Source organism: Platalea leucorodia (genome assembly GCF_965183815.1).
Source record: "Platalea leucorodia genome assembly, contig: HAP1_HAP1_SCAFFOLD_284, whole genome shotgun sequence".
Classification (NCBI taxonomy): domain Eukaryota; kingdom Metazoa; phylum Chordata; class Aves; order Pelecaniformes; family Threskiornithidae; genus Platalea; species Platalea leucorodia.
This window is the reverse complement of record NW_028121288.1, coordinates 72,101-81,383: the sequence shown is the minus strand read 5'-3', so window position 1 is coordinate 81,383 and position 9,283 is coordinate 72,101.

The window sequence follows — 9,283 nt, the reverse complement described above, 5'->3', positions numbered from 1 at the left end:
TTGGAGGAAGGATCTCAGGAAAAAAAATAGTCACCGAAGGACCCTTTATTTTGTTGAAACACACAGAGAGCATGGCTCCTCATTCAAACAACCACTCAGTCAGAAAAGAAAAGCAGAAAATGAATTAGAAAGGGGAGGGCAACATTATCACAAGTAAAAAACCACCACAAACAACACAAAATACAGAAGACGGGCTGGGCCTGTAATGAGTTACGTTATAACTGCTATGCAGAAGATGATGGGTGTCGTGGTTTAACCCCAGCCAGCAACTAAGCACCACACCGCCGCTCGCTCACTCCCCACCAGTGAAATGGGGGAGAGAATCGGAAGAGTAAAAGTGAGAAAACTCATGGGTTGAGATAAAGACAGTTTACTAGGTAAAGCAAAAGCTGCGCGCACAAGCAAAGCAAAGCAAGGAATTCATTCACTACTTCCCAGCGGCAGGCAGGTGTTCAGCCATCCCCAGGAAAGCAGGGCTCCATCACGTGTAACGGTTACTTGGGAAGACAAACGCCATCACTCCGAACGTCCCCCCCTTCCTTCTTCTTCCCCCAGCTTATATACTGAGCATGACGTCACATGGTATGGAATAGCCCTTTGGCCAGTCTGGGTCAGCTGTCCTGGCTGTGCCCCCTCCCAGCTTCTTATGCACTTGGCAGAGCACAAGAAGCTAAAAAGTCCTTGACTAGTGTAAACTCTGCTCAGCAAGAACCAAAACATCAGTGTCTTATCAACATTATTCTCATCCTAAATCCAAACCACAGCGCTATACCAGCTACTAAGAAGAAAATTAACTCTATCCCAGCTGAAACCAGGACAATGGGCAATTTATTGCTCCAGGAAAACATCCTGTTATCAGTTTCCACACTGCATACTTCAGCGCCTGGTTCCTCATGCTGTAGATGATGGGGTTCACTGCTGGGGGCACCACTGAGTAAAACACTGCCGTTACCAGGTCTAGCGACAGTGAGGAGATAGAGGTGCGTTTCAGGTAGGTAAATATGGCAGTGCTGACTAACAGGGAGACCACAGCCAGGCGAGGGAGGCATGTGGAAAAGGCTTTGTGCCTTCCCTGCTCAGAGGGGATCATCAGCACAGCCCTGATCATCAGCACAGCCCTGAAGATCTGCACATAGGACACCACAATGAAAAGAAAACAGCTGAATGTTACTAAGAGACTAACCACAAGAAGACCAGCCTCCCTGAGGTAGGCATCTGAGCAGGAGAGCTTGAGTATCTGGGGGATTTCACAGAAGAACTGGTCCAGGACATTGCCTTGGCAGAGGGGTATGCCCCACACCACCACTGTTACTGCCAGGGAGCCCAAGAGCAGGAAGAAGAACAGCACAAGCACGTGGAGAAACAAAGAAAAGCTCTGTGACTCTCCTCCTAAGGGAATCAAGGAGAGGAGAGGCGGCCAGGCACTCAGGAAAGCCTTCTCCTCACCCAGCAGAGCACAGCACCTCCCAGTTAGCAAAAGCCCAGGGCAGTCGCTCGCAGCCCCTTTGCCCTGCAGAGGGAAGCGGCCACGTGTCAGGGGAGATGCCCCTCTGCTGTGCCAGAGCTCTGGCTCCACAGGAGGCACCTCCTGCCCTGGACCACACAGCCTTGAGGGCAGAGGCTGTGCTGGGTGGGAGACGAGAGCAGGGGTCTTGCTCAGAGGAAGGTGTCTGCATTGGAGGGGATGACAGGGAGCTTTCCAAAGTCTCCCTCCCATGACATTTCGGGTTGGAGTTTCCTACAACACTCTGCCCATGTGTTTGCAGCCTGGAGCTATCCCTGCTGGGAACTGTTTTCTCCCTCCAAGTTTTCCCTGTCAGGGATCACAGACCCCATCACCAACTCCCGTCTGCTCAGCTCTCACCTGAAGAAACCTCCCCGTTCCAGGCACTCTCTAGAGGTACTCCCTGTTTGCAGGCAGTGAGGAACAGGTCAGACAAACCCTGATGAGGACAGCAAAGGTGATGCTGGTGCTCTCTGGAAGTAGAGGAGGGGATGGAAGCAGTTCACTTGGCTCCCACCAGACCTACTGATCTCTCAGTGTAGCAGCTCAGGACTCTCAGTCTGCCTCTCCAAACGTAGCAGCGCCTTTTCCCTTTTTCCTGAAACAGCAGGAAACTGAAAGCACAGCCTCAGGAACGCTCTTTACCTTTAAGGGATCCCCTGCCTTGCTCTTCCTCTGCAAAAGTCCCCTCTGAAATGCCCTGGGCAGCTCTGGATGCACACCCTTTTTTCACCCCTTCACCCTTGTCTACCATGAGCCCCTGGGCTGGGAGTCCTACTGATAGATCCCGTAGGCTGTAGGCTGTGATAGCTTTAGGAGACCCTTCCAGGAATGGCAGCTGCATTGCCCTGCACCAAGAGACTCACCGTGACAAGGGCTGGAAAGATTTCTTCCCTGGCAGCTCTCCTCTCTCCTCCCACTCCAGGCTGCCCTCTCTCTGCCCTACTCCTTTGCCTAGAGCCCTGCTGCGCTTGGCAGAGGAGTTGCTCCTTGGCAGAGCTGTCTCTCTGCACTGCTGCCTGCTTCCCATGAGCTCCCTCCATCCCAGGAGCCCGTCTCAGCCCCGGAGGAGAGGACCTGCCCAAGACGTCACTTGCTCTGCCCCCCACCCCACTCGGCGCTCCCTCCAGGTGTGTCTGGGGCTCTCCAGGAACCTCCTTGGGAAGAGACTGAAGGAATCACCGATGTTGCCTGTCTCACCTCTGCAGAGACGTTTCTTTGCAGCAGTGGCCTTGCTGCTCTCCGAGACACAGTTAGGTCTGCGAATCCCCCTTCCTTGGCCCATCATGAGACAGGACACCTGGGCACTGGCAGGGAGGCATCTCCTTTACCCATGCTGAGAGAAGGCAATCAGCTGAGGCAATGGAGGCATCTCCTCCTGGATTTGTAGTGCTGGGGCTGGAAGGGACCTCAGCTCCCTTCCATGCCTGCCACAAACCCCCAGGAGGTGAGATTCCTCTTGCTTCAGTTATGGTGTCTGCTTAAAATAGGCACCTGCACTCCTTTTCTGTGGTCCCATGATCACTGATGGAGATGGAGACCAGGAGTTCACACACAAACACCTGGTGACATCTGAGGTGCCAGATGTTGTCCACGATAATGGAGCAGTACTGAGAGACTGGGAAACATCTGGGGGCACCACCCAGCAGCCTGGTGAGGATGCCAGCTGACCCACATTTAGGACATCATGCCCTGTCCCTACTCACGCTGTTCAGGGCCACCTGGAGAGGTGTCCAGCTGACCAAATGGAGTTCTGTGCCAGAGGGAGAGGGAAGTCTTTCTCTTTCTCCCCTCCTTTAGCTGTATTGACTAGATGTCCGTTGCCTGTAACAAGAGTTGTCTCACACAGCCCCACGGAGCCTAACCTAATTCAGGGCAGCTGCTCGTTGAATGGCCAAACACAGGCCTGTAGGGCTACATGAGACGTCAAGGCTCTCCACCAAAACTGCCTGTGGCTGGCAGGGACAGCAGAGGACCTAAAGGAAAGCCACGTCCCCTCGGAGCAGGTGCGTGACAGACACCCCAGGCGCCATCTCAGATTCCTTCGGTGCTTGTGTGCAAGTGACTGATTGCCACCCCTGCAGCGAGGCCAGCCCTGTCCCATCTCTATCCAGCAGATGCAAGGCACTGCATGAATAAGAAGCACATTGCACTGGGCTCTCCACTTGTGGGCCTATGTTCTCAGCTTCTTCTAGTTCTCCTCTGCCCCATCCTTTACTCACCCTCTGGACGATACAGTCTTCAAAGAGCCCAGTGAATTTTGAGTGGGCGTAGATGACAGGATGTCCACACCCAAGGGCGCTTTCAGCAGCACCTTGTCCTTCCAGGAGATCAGTGCCTCTCTCCACCAAAGGCCCTCCAGGGCTGCAGAGACACCGCAGACAGCCATGCCTTCTCCTGCCAGGGCTCCCCAGCCCAGCCCTGTTTCTCTCGGACCTTGGGTACAGCAGGCATTGCTCTCTTTTGGGGCACCTCAAGTCTTTCTTACAATGCCATCTGCCCCCCGCTCCAGCATGTCTCTGCCATGCAGCAAAGCTTTTGCGTACATGGGCTCTTGGGTACTTGGTGTCCCTGTTCACCATGACAAGGCTGAGCTTGGCCTGGAGCCACAACTCGGGAGCTGCGGCCCAGATGTGCAACACTGTCCTCTGACTGGGAACAGCCAGGAGGAGCTGGAGCCCCGAGGTCTGTCACAAGCTGTGACTTCTGAGGCACAGTGGGACACCTCCCACAGCTGGCGTGCTGCAATGGATGGGTAAAGGCTCTTCACGAGGCACAGGCTGGGAGCATCAGAAGAGGAATACTTTCTGTGTGAAGGAGTTGCTTGGATGTATGGAGCTCCTTGCTGGGAAAGTCAACAGGTTGGGTGAGCCCTTGTGGGTAAGGATCGGAGGAGAGGCCAGTTAGGGCGACATCGTGATGGGAGAAAAAGAACTGGTGATCAAGGAGAGGAGGTGGACAGGCTCTTACTTAAGCAACTCAAGGAGGTCTCCAGGTCAGTGACATGGGGCTCTTTGAGGGGACTTTAATGACCCTGACATTCATTGGAGGGGGAACGCAGCACTGTGAAAACAGACCCATAGGTTTCTGGAGGGTGTTGGAGCAATTTCTTTGCAAAGCCACCAGCTGGACCAACATAGAAGATACTCACCTGGATCAGGTCCTTGCAAACCATGAAGAGTGGTCAGGGATGTGAACACCAGAGTCATCCTTGACTGTAGTGACCATGAAAAAAGGGAGTCTCAGCTCTTGAGCAGCCTGAGGAGGGAGAGGAGCAGAGTGCAGGTGTCAGACCTGAGAGGGGAAGACTTTGGCCTGTTCAGGGGGCTTTTAGTGGGGATCCCATGGGCAGCAGTGAAGGGCAGCACAACTCAGTGCAGCTGGTCTTTAACGAGAGAATCACCCACAAAGAGAAGCAGTGAGTGCATAGCTGACAAGACCAGCTTGGGTGAAGAGGGAACTTCTTGGATGAGGAAGCTCCATAGGTAATGGAAGCAGAGAGGAGGAGGGTGCAGAGACTCACTTCAGATGGAGGCATTTAGAAATAGGAGTGCTTTTTTTTTTTTTTTTTTCCAAAGAACAACTTTGGAAACCAGCATGGGTTGAGTTACAGGAGCACAGATGCCTGGTGTCACCAGGTGTCACTCTCCAGGATGTGTACTGCTCTCAGGAGAAGAAACCTTGATCTTCCCGGCACTTGCTTGACCACTGCTCTGTGCAGTATGGAGTCTACTGAATCTCACTAATCTTCTAGGTACTCCCACATGTCCTGATTCAACTGACCATTTCTCAAGTCATCTTCTCCAGCAGACTGTCTGCACAGATGCCTTTTTGAGTGTCCCTCTGGTTTTCCTCCTCCCATTACTCTCCATTCCCTCAGACACCCCCCCCCCCCAAGTACCCGGGTGCTGCTTGGAGCTTCAGGCAGTTGAAAGCTTTCTGCTCCTGTCTCCTGACTGTCTCTGTAGCCAACTCCTTCATTGCCTTTCTCTCTGTCCTTTCCTACTAATCTCACTGAAGATTTTCCCCTCAAAAGTACAAGTGGGATTTAGTGGAGGTAACCTGGACTTCATAGACAGCTGACAAATGTTTTTTATTCTTTACTGAACTATTCTTTTTCATTTTTTTTGCTTTTGTTCTTGTTAACTAAGAGAAATGCTGTGTGTCTGTGCAGCCACTTCTCCAAGGAAAGCAGAAGGAAATGGAGGCTGAGACATTCAGCTCCAGCCTGAGTGGGAAAAGCTTCCATTTGAACATGAGTGATGTGAGTTTCAGGTGACCGGTGAGAGAAATGGCAGGTTGGGGTGGGGTGGGTGGGATGAAGAGTGTCTCTAGAGTGTCTGACAGAAAGGGTCTTACTTTTCCCGCATGTTCATACTTCATCATGAGACCCTCGGGATCAATATGACTTGGAGATTGTCTATATTGTTTATTCTGTAAGCAGGAAAATAATGAAAATGCATAAATCTTTTAAAAATGTTATTTGTTTTTGACATCTTCTCGTTTAGACTATCCTCCTGAACTCTCTCTAATGAACCACACAAGAAGGGAGGCATTAAAGAAAACTGCAGAGGGCCATGGCATGTTAGGGTATCTGCATTTCCATGAGCCCTCTGCTGCCAAGTTCCTGAGCTGCAGCTACCGAAAGGAGATTGAACAAGCCGCTGAAGAAGCCTTTAAAATGTGATTAAAACCTCCAGGACTCTGAGGGTGTCAGTGGGCCCCCTGAGGGCCATCACAGCTGAAGCCATGAAGGGAAGCATGGGTGGAGGTACCCCTCCCTGGGGGCTGCCTTAAACTGGCAAGAGGTCAGCACTGGTTCCAGGTGACCAAGGCAATGTGCAGGTGGCTCTGCTGCCACGTCAGCCCTTGATGGGTTTCATCCAGAAGGATGGGCAAGCTCTCATCCCTGGCACCTGGGAAGGGAGATCCTTTTCCTCCTGCATTGCTCAGGGCTCTTGATGGAGCAGTGTGATGTGGGGGTGTGCGATGACGAGTGCAGGACAACCCTAGGACTGCCTGAACTCTAGGGGGGGATGAGGAGGCACCAAGGCCATGGGGCTGTAAGGAAATGGTGTCCCCTCGTGGCTCTTGGTGGCGGTGATTATATTCATAGCTGAGAGGAGAGAGACCTTGGTTGTGTTGGGCAAGCCCCAGCCCCACCAAGGCCCTCAGTCATCCCCACCACCATGGGCTCTCCCATGCTGTCCCATGCCTGCAGCAGTTTTCCTGCAGACTTTGGCCACCCCCCAGCTTCCCCACCTCACTGTGTACCTAGGCTTTACAAATGCCTTTTTGTGCTGCCTGCCTTTTGCTTCTAACACAAAGCTGTGGTTTTGTGGGGATTTGCCAAAGCTGTGAATCCCCAAGCAACACATCCAGCTGCTTTCAAAGCTAATGCTCCTCAGTCACCTAAGATATCCCAGCACTGTACTTACTTATCATAGAATCACAGAAAGCATCATGGAAGGGACCTCTAAAGGTCATCTAGTCCAACCCCCCCTGCAGTGAGCAGGGCCATCTTCAACTAGATCAGGTTGCTCAGAGCCCCGTCCAACCTGACCTTGAATGGTTCCAGGGATGGGGCATCTACCACCTCTCTGGGCAACCTGTGCCAGTGTTTCACTGCCCTCATCATAAAAAAGTTCTTCCTTATATCTAGTCTGAATCTACCCTCTTTTAGTTTGAAACCATTGCCCCTTGTCCTATCACTACAGGCCCTACTAAAAAGTCTGACCCCATCTTGCTTCTAAGCCCCCTTTAATTACCGAAAGGCAGCAATAAGTCCTTCCCAGAGCCTTCACTTCCCCAGGCTGAACAACCCCAACTCTCTCAGCCTTTCCTCACAGCAGAGGTGTTCCATCCCTCTGATCATTTTTGTGGCCCTCCCTAGACCCACTCCAACAGGTCCATGTCTATCCTGTATGGAGCGCTCCAGAGAAAAATTAGAAAAACATTTTTTTTTCACTAATTTTCCAAGAGAAAACATTGCTTGGCGGGTATTACGAATGTGCATAAATACCTGATGGGAAGGAATGAAGACAAGGGAGGCAAACTCTTCTCAGTAGTCCCCACTGTCAAGACAAAGGGTGATGGACACAGATAAAAACACATGTCATTCTATTTGAATGCAAGAAAACACTTTTTCACGGTGAGGGTGGTCAAGCACTGGAACAGGTTGCCCAGAGAGGCTGAGGAGCCTCCATCCATGGAGGTATTTCAGACCCACCTAGACAAGGTCCTCAGCAACCTGCTCTAGCTGACCGTGTCTCAGCTGGGGAGTTGCACTTGATGAACTCCAGAGGTCCCTTCCAATCTCAACATCTCTGTCATTCTGTGAGTGTGAAAGAGAAAAGTAAGATGGAAAGAAATGAACAACACATAGCCTTGACGGCAAACACAGTGGGATCCTGTGGAGAGGACCCACGCTGGAGCAGGGGAGAAGTGTGAGGAGGAAGGAGTGGCAGAGATGTTCTGTGCTGACTGTGAGCCCCATTCACCATCCCCCCTGCTCCTCTTGGGGTTGGGGTGGGTAGAAGAATTGGGAGCAATGGAGTAATTTGAGCCTGGGAAGAAGGAGTGGGGTGGGGAAATGGCCTTGAATATTTTTGCTATGCTCTCTATCCAAATCTCTTTTAATTGGCAATAAATTCAATTGATCTTCCCCAAGTCAACTCTTCTTTGCCCATGACAGTAATGAGTAAGTGATCTCCCTGTCTTTATCTTGACGCATGAGCTAGTCCACCTTATCTTCTGCCTTTGTCCTTTTGAGCTGGGGGTGTGAGTGAGCAGCTGGGTGGGTGTCTGGCTGCTGGCCAAGGCTAACGCACTACAGGACCACCACAGCAGGACTGCTGTGTCCAGCCTGGGGCTCGGCAGCACAAGGAAGATCCTGACAGACTGAAGCAAGTCCTGCAGAGGCCGGAAGGATGGTTGGGGCCTGGAGCACATTATGGACAAGGAGAGGCTGAGAGGGTTGGGTTTATCAGAAATCCCACAGAGCCAAACACCAGAGCAAGGACCCAGGCCAGCCGGGGAGATCTCAGTCAATGGAGATTTTCAAAATTGGTTGAGACAAGCACCTGATTGAGCTGGAGGTGTCTGAGAAGAGGCTTGGCTGAGAGACCAGCTGTGGCAAGAGCTGTGGGACTTGGTGTGTAATGGCTGTCAGTAGGAAACTGCATCCCTTTTTATTACTAATGGCAGTGGAGTTGGGTATCACTAAGCCCCACAGGACGATGGGGGTGACCATGCAGCAAAGGATCCTCCTCAGGGCTGGGGTGTATGGCCAGAGATGGAAATGGCCAGTGGGTGGGACTGGTCTGGGACAAATTTCCTGGGGCAGTTTCCCCAGGGCATCCTGGAAACATGGCACAGACCAGGCCCCTCTCTTCTACACCTTTGGTGCCTTGCTTTCTTCACCATGACACCTGGCTCTGCACTGGGAGTGCTGGCTGCCCGGACCCTGCACACTCACACACCTTAGCTCTGCACTGGTGTTTTTCTCTCCCGGGCTCTTTCCAGCCCAGCCCAGCCCCTCCCCACCTCTCCCCACCTCCCCTGCCCTCTCCCCAGCCCAGCCCAGCCCAGCAGAGCAGCCCAGCCTGGGCTGGCTCCATGGCACTGCCCAGCGCAGGCTGCTGCAGAGCTCTGGGCACTCACCCCACAGCCCCAGCCCCTCTGAAGGCCACAGCAGCTGCTGGGGGGCAGACAGAGGGGTTCAGGCTCCCCATCAGCCCCCACAGCTGGTGCTGGCCACAAGGGCATGAGGAACCAGAG